This window comes from Elephantulus edwardii, unplaced genomic scaffold, assembly GCF_000299155.1.
Source record: "Elephantulus edwardii isolate Elephantulus edwardi_28Jun2011 unplaced genomic scaffold, EleEdw1.0 scaffold00086, whole genome shotgun sequence".
Classification (NCBI taxonomy): Eukaryota; Metazoa; Chordata; class Mammalia; order Macroscelidea; family Macroscelididae; genus Elephantulus; species Elephantulus edwardii.
In genome coordinates, this window is record NW_006399836.1 from 4,699,363 (window position 1) to 4,710,475 (window position 11,113).

Genomic DNA, 11,113 nt, shown 5'->3' on the forward strand with positions numbered 1-11,113 from the left:
GTTATCTCCCTCATCTGTTTCAATGCAGTATACATAATTTATCCAGTATTTCTCAGTCTCACCCAAACCCTGATGTCAGTCCCGTTTTACAACAGTGGCACTATGCCGTATTTGTCCTTTTGTAACTGAGCTGTTACACTCAGCATAATGTCCTCCGGGATCACCCATTTTGAATAATATTGCACGAGTTCCTTGTTTTTCAATGCAGCGTAATATTCCATTATGTGAACATACTAGAACTTCTCTGTCCATTTATTTGTTGATGGGCACTTAGGTTGTTTCCAACTTTTTGCTGTTTTGAACAGTCACAATAAACATGGATGTGCATATATCTGCCTGGGTGTCAGTTATGGTCTCTTTAGGGTATATTCCCAGTAGAGGAAATGCTGGGTCAAATGGTATCTCTATTTGCAACTTTTTGAGAAAGTGCCATAAAGCCTTCCACAGTGGTTGCACCATTTTACACTCCCACCAACAGTGAATTAAGGGTTCCAGTTTTTCTGCAACCTTGCCAGCATTTGTTGTTTGCTCCTCTGTTAAATTTTGCTATTCTTACTGGGGTGAGATGATGTCTCTTAGTTGTTTTGATTTGCATCTCTCTTAGAGCTAGGGATTTTGAACATTTCTTCATGTATTTGTTGGCCGTCTGAATGTCTTCTTTGATGAAGTGTCTGTTCATATCCTGTGCCCATTTTTTCAATTGGCTAATTTACCTTTATCTTGCTGTGGTTCTCAAGTATTTGATAAATTCTAGATGTAAGTCCCTTATCTGACATGTCATTACCAAATATTTTTTCCCTAATCTGTGGCTTCCCTTTTTAACCTGTTGGAGAAGTTTTTGGATGTGCATAGGGATTTGATTTTTAGAAGGTCCCGCTCATCTATTTTATCCTCTCCTGATTGTAGATTTTATCTTGTGGATTAGGACTTCTAGAGGTCTTTCAAGCATTTCATTAATAAAGTTTATAATCTTTGGTTTTAGTCCTAGATCCATGATCTACTTTGAATTGGTTTTTGATTATGGAGTGAAGTGTGGATCTTGCTTGAGAATTCTGCAGATAGTTTTCCAATTTTGCCTGCACCATTTGTTAAAAAGGCTGCCATTTCTCCACTTAACTGATTTCATCTCCTTGTAAAAAATTAATTGGCCATAGGTAGATGGGCTGTTTTCTGGATTCTCAATTCTATTCCATTGATCCATGTGTCTGTCATTGTGCCAGTACCATGCTGTCTTAACCACCACGGCAGTGTAGTAGGATTTGAAATCAGGCAGTGAGATGCCTCCTATTTTTTTTTTTCTATTTTTAAGGAGTGCTTTGCTTATTTGGGGCTTCTTTCCATTCCAAATGAAATTGGAGATTACCTTTTCCATCTCGTTGAAGAATGAAATTGGTATTTTTATGGGGATTGCATTGAACATGTAAATTGCCTTCGATAGTATTGTCATTTTCACAATACTGAGCCTTCCTATCCATGAGCAAGGGATATTCTTCCACTTCTCAAGGTCTCTTTTTGTTTCTTATAGTAATGGTTTGTAATTTTCTTTGAATAGATCCTTTCTGCTACTGGTTAGATTTACTCCCAAATATTTAATCTTGTGATTAGCTATTGTGAAAGGTATTTTTTATCTTAGCTCCAGCTCTGATTTTTCTTTGTCACTGTAGAGAAATCTAATTGAATTTTGTATGTTGATCTTGTATCCTGCCACTTTGCTGAATTGGTCAACTATGTCCAGTAGTTTTCTTGCTGAATATTTAGGGTTTTCTAAGTATGCTATCATATCATCTACATAGGTAATTTTACCTCCTCTTTGCCAATTTGAATACCTCTTATTTCCTTCTCTTATCTTATTGCTATGGCTTGGAGGCAAGGATTCTGGGGCTTCGGCTGACATACTTTGGACATGTTATAAGGAGGGACAGGTCCTTGGATAGGGACTTAATGCTTGGGAGGGTGGAGGGACAGCGCAGGAGGAGAAGACCCTCAATGAGGTGGATTGATTTAGTGACTGGAGTAATCAGGGTGGGTGTGTCAGAGGCAGTGAGATTGGTACAGGATAGAGCAGGGTTTAGGGCTGTTGTACATAGGGTCGCTATGAGTTGCAAGTGACTCAATGGCACATAATAACACCAACAAGACTCCCAGTACAGTATTGAATAGGTGAGGTGATAGTGGGCATCCTTGCCTAGTTCCTGTTCTTGAAGGGAATGCCTTTAACCTCTCTCCATTCAGAACAATATTGGCTCTTGGGTTTGTATATATACTTTTTACTATGTTGAAGAAATTCCCCTCTAATCCTATTTTGTTGAGTGTTTTAATCAGTAAAGGGTGTTGGATTTTGTCAAAGGCCTTTTCTGCATCAATTGTTAGTATCATGTGGTTCTTGTTCTTTGCTTTGCTAATATGATGAATTACATTGATTGTTTTTCTTATGTTGAACCATCCTTGCATACCTGTTATGAATACAACTTGGTCATGGTGAATTGTTTTTTTTGATATATTGTTGGATTCTATTGACCAAGATTTTATTCAGAATTTTTGCATCTTTGTTCATAAACGATATTAGCCTATTGTTTTAAATATTGGTTGTGTCTTTACCTGGCTTTGGTATCAATAATATGTTTACTTCATGGAATGAGTCAGGGAGAATTCCATCTTTTTCTGTTTTCTGAAATAGTTTATGTAGGATTAGTCTTTTTGTTCTTTGTCTTTTTTTTTTTTTTTTGCAGTCCTTGGCCTTTTGCCTTTACTTATAAATTTGAAAATCATTGTAGAAATTTGATTGGGTGTATGTTAAATCTATAAACCATTATGGGGATGTTATTATACTGTGAATATACAATATAATGTACATATGTATTGTTGTTGTGTTGACTGTGACTCATGGAGACCATATACACAGTAGCTCTGAACGCTGATATATCTTGAGCCAATCTCACTGTCTCTGACAAACCTACCCTAGTCCATCTCATCTGGCATCTTCCTCTCCTGCACTGTCCCTCAACCCTCCCATGCATGATATCCTTCCCCAAAGAAAGACTGGCCCCTCCAGGCTATGTGACCAAAGTATATGTGAGCCGGAGTCTCACAAATCTTGCCTCTGAAGTGCAGGTTAGTTTCTCCCTCTCTAAGACAGACCTGTTAGTTCTTTTGGCAGTCCATGATATATCAAAACTCTACTCCAGCATTACAACTCAAAGGCGTCAATCAGTTCTTCTTCTGGCATCCTTAGAAATTATCCAAAACCAGATTACAGTGAACTGTACAGCAGAAGTCCTTTACCCTCCAGCTGGACAAGATACTGCACCAGAAGTCAAGTTTACATCTGAAGGAGAGATCGGGAAGAACCCAGCTAAAGAAGGTAACACATTTTATCAAAGACTCAAGTCCATGTAGGAACTGCTAGAGGCACAAAATATTCCAGACAGTTTGGAAATGTATCTCCAGAAATGAAGCCCGTTTGACATTTAGCCTGGGTTGCCTGTGGTTGGATAATATGGCAGAATTCTACTGAAAATACATGGAATAAAATGATAAAAATTCAAACTGGCAAGCAAGTGCAAAGAAATGATGACTTCATTGAATTAGAATACACCATTCTACTGCATGACTTTACATTTCTAGAGATTATTCTTTGCCAAATGCAAGTTCTCTGGCACCTACAATATGGCACTAAAGTAAAAGATAACGGCCATCTGCGGAAGGAAGCACAACTGGAATAAACCATGACCAAAAAGCTGGGGTGAAGTGTTAACATGATTACTGATGATGTCTGTGACAATCTGCATTTATACTCAGCTAAATCCAAAAGTGTCATTTTGTATAAATGTCTTGTTTACATTATAGTACAGAACTATGGATTCCATAATGAAAAGTTCACTTAATAAAAGTGTAGTCCAGTGTATAATCCAAAATAAAAAGCTTCCATTTCACCCCCCCCCAAAAAAAAAAAAAAGGAATGTTGATTGTGGAACTGAGGAAGCTGAAATTGTTAACATTCATCTTTTGATTTTCTGACTGCTGGTGCCAAGAATGTTGATTGTGGAACTGAGGAAGCTGAAGTTGTTAACAATCTCAGTCTCTTCTTCACTTATCATTATGCTGCCAACTATCTCAGTGGTGAAAATTTTTGTTTTCTTGATGTTGAGCTTCAGTTCATATTGTAAACTATAGTCCTTGACCCTCTGCAGGAGATGCTTCAGGCCTTCTTCAATTTCAGCATGTGTGTAACTCTCACAGGAATAGATTCCACATCCTTTTCCCTCAGAGCAGTTAGTGGATTTGAAATCTATATGTCCATTTGTTTATATCTTCTATAAAGTTTTATTCTTACTTCCTAGGGAACTCTTTAATCATAATGAAGGGAGCTCTGGTGGCCAAGTGGCAAGAAGCTGGACTACAGTCCCGAAGGCTTGTGTTTCAAGTCCACTAACTTCTCTGCAGGAGAGATGGACAGTCTCTTCCCATGTGCTTAACTGCCTCAGAAAATTTGCCAGAGTGTCAGCTTCCACTCTATGGGATACAGTAGTAGCAGCAGTAATGTTTTAGCATAATCTTATCCATATTTTGTTTGATTTATTTAAAACATTATTTATGAATCTCTAGTGGATTAGTAGTAAGGATTCGTACTGTCCACATAAAGTCATGTCGTTCAAATCCACCAGCTCTTCCATGGGACAAAGACAGGCCTTCATCTCCCACGAAGTTTACTACATCTGAAAACCCGCTGAAGCATCAGCTGTGAGTCAGTTCTGATTTGATGGTGCAGAGCAACAATTACATTTCTGTTGTTACCAGTGCTGTCTCTTTAAAATTTCATTTCCCAGTTGTTGTTGCTCCCAGGTATTTTTGAAAGAAGTAAAAAATAGCGTTTGTATGTTCATTATTGGGATGCTGGGTGAGATGGAAAGAAGTAAAGAGAAGTAAGCGGGAGACCTTTCCTCCTTTCATAGGAGCTTTTGTTCCTCTCTGTGTAAAACTTAGAAAATAACCGTATTTTTTTTTCTCCTACATATGTAGCCTGTGAAAGAACAGACACATGATTTTTTTTTTGCTCCTGTAAGGGTACACACTGTATCTTTCAATTTTTTACTGCTGCACAGGAGGTACTAATTGATTTCTAAAAGAAGTAAATGTTGGGAGTGGGCAGCCTCTGATACGAATTACAGGATTTTTTAAGAAAAGGAGAGAGAGTTGCCACTTATGTTCTTCAGGAATGCTGGTTGTCAAGGATTTTCTAGATTAGGTGTCCCAGTCAGTGTACAAATGTCTGGATCTTAAGTATCTAAGTTCAGTAAATTATTATTTAAATGTGACTTGGAGAATTTCATAACTGGATTCATTTCAGTTATTTGTTATTGTTGGTAGGTGCTGTCAAATTGATTTTGATTTCTAGCATCCTGTGTACACCAAAACAAAACATGATCTAGTCCCTTTGCCATCTACACAATCATTGCTGTGTGTGTATTCACTTAGTCAGTATTGTTGTAGGTGGTCTTCTCTTTTTTTGTTTACCCTCTAAAAGAGTGATAAAGGGTAAAACCAAGCATGATATTCTTCTTCAGTGACTGGCCCTACTTGTTATGTCCGAAAAAACATGAAGCCTTGCTATACTTGCTTCTAAGAAACATTTTGACTCTTCTTCCAAGACAGATTTGTTAAATCTTCTGTTATTATTCACCAGCCCCGTAACATAATGGCATCTATTTTTTACTACCACTCCTCTGCCAGGTTATAGTACTGTGGTGACTGGTATGATGCTGTGTTGCTGAAAACTATGTTATCAGTGTTTCAAATACCAGTATGATCATCCATGATGCTTCCATCAGAGCTCCAAGACTTAGAGTAAGAAGCAGAACTATTCCTCTTCTGATATAATGGGCCCTTTAAAACCCTGTGAATAGCAGTAGAACATTTTATAATGCAGTGCTGGAAGAGGAGCCCTACAGATTGAAGGCACCCAGAACATGACAAGGTAAGCGCTGTCTCCTCAGAGACTGTCTTAATGATGTAGATGGAGTAAAGGGAAGGTACAATGAGGTTTCAATAGGTGTAAATAATGGCATTATACAATTGTAATTAGTGTTCTAGAATGAAATGTAAATCATCATTTGGGAAGCTGGGCTTTTTGCAGAGGAATGTTGGCATCAGGATTGGAGGAAGACTCATCAACAACCTACTTTATGCAGATGATACAACCTTGTTTTCTGAAACTGACAAAGACCTGAAGCACTTACTGAAGAAGGTCAAGTACTATAATCTTCAATATGAATTAGAGCTCAACATCAAGCAAAGATTCTCACCACTGGGCCAATTGGCAGCACCATGATAGATAGAGAAGTGATCGAAGTTGTTAACAATTACACCTTGCTCGACTCCACAATCAGCACTCTTAACACTAGCAGTCAGGGTATCAAAAGATGAGTTGCTGGAAAATATGCTGTCATGGACCTCTTCAGAGTACTGTAAAGCAGTGATGTAAATCTAGAGACTAAAGTGCACCTAATCCAGGCATGGTCTTCACAATTACATAATATTCTTCAGAGAGCTGGACAATGACTAAGGATGGCAGAAGAATCGATGCCTTTGAATTGTGGTGCTGGTCTGTCTTGGAGAGGGTAAAGCCAACTTTCTCTTTGGACTCTGGGATTTTGAAGCTTTGTATCACATACTTTGGGCACATGGCCAGGAGAGACCAGTTCTTGGAGAAGGACATGCTCAGAAGGGTGGAGGGACAGCATAGGAGAGGAAGATCCCAGATGAGATAAATTGATAATAGTAACTGGAGAAATGAGGGTTAGTGTGTCAGAATTAGTAGTCTGTCTCAGGACAGGGCCGGATTTACATCTGCTATACATACGTTCTCTATATGTTGCACTTGACGGCACATAACAACAACAACAACAAATTAGTGGTTGAATGAAAACTTTTTTTAAAAAAAGGAAAGAGGAAAAATGATCAAAATGAGTCTTAAAAGGGACTTGGAAATTTACTCTTGAACATAGACAAGACAAGCTAAAACGAAGAGAAGAAAGGATGAAATAAGAGTTGAGCCAATGATTTTCATAGGGCATCTTGAGAATACAGCAGAACATCAGTTTGGAACTGCCATAAATGCTAGCTGGATTCAGAAGAGGCCATGGAATGAGGGAAATTGCTGATGCCAGATGGATCTTGTCTGAAAGGAAAACATACCAGAAAGACGTTTACTGGAAGATTTTTGGGATTTCTTGAGAGGTATATCTTATCATAATGTTATTTTGTTTGATCATATGGATTTTATTATTCAACCATTCATAGGTACTTTGTTTTTTAGCATTAATTACAATTTATCAGCAAATTAATTAATTTCAATGTCTGATAAACCTTTTGTTGTATTTTGCAGTTGCCTTCACTCAGCTTATCTGTTTATTACTTTTTATTTCCCTTTCTCTTCATTCTTATCTTTAGTAACTATTGTTGTTGCCAAGTACTCATAGGGACCTTGTGAACAGCCCACTTGAACCTTGCCCTCTTCTGTGCCATCTTCAACATCTCTGACATAGAGCCCACTGCTGAAGTTACCATGTCATTCCATCTCTTTGACGATCTTTCATTCTTTCACTGATCCTTCATCTTTCCAAGCATAATGTCCCTTTCCAGGGAATAACCTTGCCTAGCAACATGGCCAAAGTATGAGAGGTGAAGCTTTCCCATCTTTGCCTCCAAGGAGAACTCTTGAGTGCATTTTCCCCAAAACATATCTGTTTGTTCTTTTTGCAGTCCATGGGATCTTCAACTCCACAACTCAGAGGTATTAGTTCTTCTATCATCCTTTTTCATTGTCCAGCTTTCTGATGCATAGCAGATGATTGAGAAGACTGTAGCCTGAATCAAGCACACCTTAATCCACAAACTGACATCTTTGGATCTGCCTAGTACACTGTGTCTCCTGATTTCCTGACGGCTGGTACCAAAGGTGTTATTGTTGATCCAAGTGAGATGAAATAATGGACAGCTTCAATACTTTGTCCATCATCATAATGTTGACTCTTGGTCCTGTGGTGAGGACCTTCGTTTTCTTGAATAATACAAACATATTTGACTCAGTAGATCATAATAAATTATGGATAGCACTGAAAAGAATGGAAATTCCAGAGCACTTAATTTGTACAGAACAAAGGTATACTATACAATTTAAAATTAGGAAAGCTGTGTATCAGCCTGAAACAAGGTAGATTGACAGTGTGACTAAAACAGTGAGTTTAAGCAGCAGAGCTTGTGAAGATGGTGCAGGATCTGGCAACATTTTAATCTGTTATATTCAAGATAACTGTGAGTTGGATTTGACTCCATAGTACCTAACAAACAATAAAATATGGTGGTCCTTATTCACGGCCCACATAATACATGCATATGAGGAGGATGAAAACCCTAAGACTTGAGTCAGGAGCACCTTAGTCCTCAATGGCGATGCCTTTATTGTTTAACCCTTTATGTCTTTTGCGGCAGATTTGCCCAATATAATGTATAATTTGATTTCTTGACTGTTGATTTCATAGATGTTATGGATCCAAGTAAAGGAAAATTCTTGTCAACTTCCGTATTTCCTCCATTTATCAAGCTGTTCTTTATTGGTTCAGTTGTGAGGACCTTTGTTTTCTTTATATTGAACTGTATACTGTAGTCTTTGATCTTTATCAGTAATGATTCTTATTTCAATCCTAATATATGCATATAGTTCAACTTTTTTTTTAATTGATATTTTGATGAACGTTTATAGAGAACTTGGATTTCCATTCATTCACTGCCCCCCTCCCCGTTTGCCTTTTTCTTTAGGAAAAAAAATTCTTTCATTGTTATACAGTCCCCCTCACCTCGCCCCAGTATACTTTACTATGCAGCTCTTAGTCTGTACTCTTGTCATGTCAACAATACTTAATCATATATTCTTTTTGTACAGTATTCTCCCTCATCTGTTTCAATGGTGTGTACATTATTTATCCCCTCTTTTCTTTGTTTTCCCACAACCCCCATGTCAGTCCTGTTTTATAACAGTAGCGTTGTGCAGTATTTGTATTTTTGTGACTGAGATATTTCACTCAGCATAATGTCCTCCATGGTCACCCATTTTGTATAATATTTCATGAGTTCTTTGTTTTTTCAGTGCTTCATAATATTCCATTGTGTGAATATGCCACAACTTCTCTGTCCACTTGTTGATAGGCAGTTGGGTTGTTTCCAACTCTGCTACTATGAACAAAACAGCAATAAACATGGGTGTGCATATATATGCTTCGGTGGAAGTTATGGTTCATTTAGGGTATATTTTCCCAGTATTGGAATTGCTGGGTCAAATGCTATGTCTATTTCCAACTTTTTTGTCTATTTCCAACTTTTTTTAGAAAGCGCCATACTCCCTTCCATAGTAGTTGCACCATTTTACACTCCTACTAACAGTCAATAGGGTACCAGTTTCTCCATGACCACGCCAGCATTTGTTGCTTGCTACTCTGTTGAATTTTGCTATTGTTACTGGGGTGAGATGATATCTCATAATTGTTTTGATTTGCATCTCTTAGAGCTAGGGATTTTGAACATTTCTTCATATGTTTATTTGTCATCCTAATGTCTTATTTGGTGAAGTGTCCTGTGCCCATTTTTCAATTGGGCTGTTTACCTTTACCTTATTGTAGTGCTCAAGTATTCTATAGATTCTAGATACAAGTCCCTTATCAAACATGTCATGACCAAATTTTTTTTTTTCCCAGTCTGTGGCTTCCCCTTTTACCCTGTTGGAGAAGTTTTGGATGTGCATAGAGATTTGATTCTTAGAAGGTGACAATCATCTATTTTATCCTCTCCTGGTTGTAAGCCAACTTCTTAGATTATTTGCTCAGCATACAGATTAAGTATAATACAAGGATACAACCTTTCTTTATTTTAAATCGTGCAGCATCTGCTTGTTCTGTTCAAACAGTTGCCTGTTGATGTATGTGCAAGTTCCTCATGAGTGTAAGTGTTCCAGAATTCCCATGGTTTGCAGTGCTGCCATAATTGGTTAAGGTGTGCCTGATTCCTTTTTCCTCCCAAATACCTTTTTGTAGTTAATTAAAGATAGATAAACATCTTTCACGTAGTCTATACTTTGGGCCATGGAACTTGGGTAACTTAAAGGGTTAGGAATTGTCCACCAGCCCAGAGGTGAGTGGTCTGAATCTATCGGCTGCCCCAGTGGAGAAAGAAGAACATTCTCCTCTCATGCTGTTTACAGCCTCTGAAATCCGTTTGGCAAGTCAGCTGTGAGTTGGTTCTGACTCGAAGGCAGTGAGAGGGAAAAAGATGCTTTGATCCAAGATCCACCTGATATTAACAGTTAAAAGCTTTATTTAACACCTTTTTTCTGATCCTGGCTTGAATTTCTGGCAATTTCCTATCACTGTACTGCCATAACCATTTTTAAGTTATCTTCAACAAACTTTAATTTCATGTGATATTAACTATATTATTCAATAATTTCTTTATTCTTGTGGATCACTGTTACTTGGAATGAACACAGATATGATTCTCTTTGAGTGTTGACCAAATACTTGTGTACATTATTTCTTATTTTGGACCTCTTTTAAGCACTTCCAGCACTCCATGCCACTTAGAATAGTCATTACCAATTCATTTCAGCTCATCAATGCCTCAATACCTATCTTAAAGTTTTTTCTTTCACTTTTGATAGCTTACAGGTTTCTTACATTCCATGTTCCAATTATTAGTGGATATTTGCCACTCCTTCTTGTTTTAAATTGTGTCCTATTGTTGTTGTTGTTGTTGTTACATGCCATCGAGTCACTTGCGACTCATAATGACCCTATGTATAACACTCCTAAACCCTGCTCTATCCTGTGCCAATCTCACTGCCTCTGACACACCCATCCCGATTACCCCAGTCACTGAATCAATCCACCTCATAGATGGTCTTCCACCTCTGCACCGTCCCTCCGCCCTCCCATGCATGATGCCCCTCTCCAAGGAATTCTCCCTCCTTACAACATGTACAGAGTATGTCAGACGAAGCCTCAGAATCCTTGCCTCCAAGGAGAAGCCTGGTTTAACCCTCTCCAGGATGAATCTGTTTGTTTTC

The 11,113-nt window shown here is 38.1% G+C and overlaps 1 protein-coding gene and 1 pseudogene across 1 annotated transcript in view; both read left to right on the plus strand.

Moving 5' to 3' along the window:
- MKL1 (megakaryoblastic leukemia (translocation) 1) overlaps positions 1 to 11,113 on the plus strand; it is a gene marked incomplete at its 5' end in the record, with an annotated part of 243,175 nt that overhangs the window by 8,109 nt on the left and 223,953 nt on the right. The gene's annotated exons all lie outside the window — the stretch shown is intronic.
- LOC102867310 lies at positions 2,114 to 3,722 on the plus strand (annotated as a pseudogene).